This window comes from Piliocolobus tephrosceles, unplaced genomic scaffold (assembly GCF_002776525.5).
Source record: "Piliocolobus tephrosceles isolate RC106 unplaced genomic scaffold, ASM277652v3 unscaffolded_12982, whole genome shotgun sequence".
In the NCBI taxonomy this organism is placed as follows: domain Eukaryota; kingdom Metazoa; phylum Chordata; class Mammalia; order Primates; family Cercopithecidae; genus Piliocolobus; species Piliocolobus tephrosceles.
In genome coordinates, this window is record NW_022294290.1 from 6,096 (window position 1) to 7,202 (window position 1,107).

At 40.1% G+C, this 1,107-nt stretch overlaps 1 pseudogene; it reads right to left on the reverse strand.

Annotated features, from left to right (window-relative positions):
• Window positions 1-443: 443 nt before the first annotated feature.
• LOC111533189 lies at window positions 444-841 on the reverse strand (annotated as a pseudogene).
• Window positions 842-1,107: the final 266 nt, after the last annotated feature.

Below are 1,107 nucleotides of genomic sequence, written 5' to 3' on the forward strand. Positions count from 1 at the left end.
GTCTGATAGGGAACGGAAACTCACTACTCAGAGATAAGCAGGAACTACACCTGGTCCTCTTGATACAGAGGGTTATTTGGCTAGGGAATCTTATCTCTGGGAACAGAGCTGCAGGGGAACTTACAGTTAGGCCATTTAAGGCCCTCCTGATTCCACCAGATATCAGCACAGAACACTGGATCGTAGTTTTAGGCCTTATGACAAAATACCCTCCTTTACACATTTACCTTGCTTGTCAAGCCTATGTAGATATTTGGATGGAGACTCTGTAGCTAGGAGGAGGAATTTTTCTAATTCTAAAGGTTTGTGAAATTGAAATACATCTGCAAGGATGGTTGTATATATTTTCTTCTCTGAAGATTAAAAAGAAATACAATGAACAAAACCCAAGAAAACTTTAGTTTTTTTTTTCTTTTTAATTTTTAATGACTAAAACAAAACATCTAAAACTGCGGCTTCTGGAAGAACCACTTGTTCTTGCCCGTCTCGTACCTCTTTTCAAACTTGACCTTGGCCTCTTGTCCAGCCTTGCATTTAGGAGCAGCGTGTCTGAAGACATCCTTATTGATGACAGTTTTGTCCAAGAGGATATCCACAGAGTACCTTGTGGGCATTAGGTGACTCTAGTTATAAACTTTCACAAAAGACTTGATCTTTGACCTCTTGGTAATCTTCTTGCCCATGGCAGCTCTTACTTTGCAGGGATAGTGGTCAATTCCAGCCACCAGGGCATGGCTGTAGGGGCCGTCTGAGGTGCCATCATCAATGTGATAGCTTTGCATCCGGAGTAGTGTCCAGCCAGGACAAACACCTCTTTCCCAGGTTTCATGAACTTGCCCATTTCGACAGTAACCACTGGGGCCTACAGTAGAAGTGAAAGAAGGAAAAGCTTTAGTTTTTAAATGCACTTCTGCCCAGAGTGGATAACCTCTAGGATCTTTTAGGGATTTTTCTATACACAAAATGCCATTTAAGTTTGTATTAAGAAAAATTTTATGATACGATTGATAGTGAAAGAACTTACCAAGGAAATATTTATTCATTTGGCCAAGGTTTTTCGTTTGTTCAAAAATGTTTATTAAATGCATACTGGTCAAGTGTTAAGGC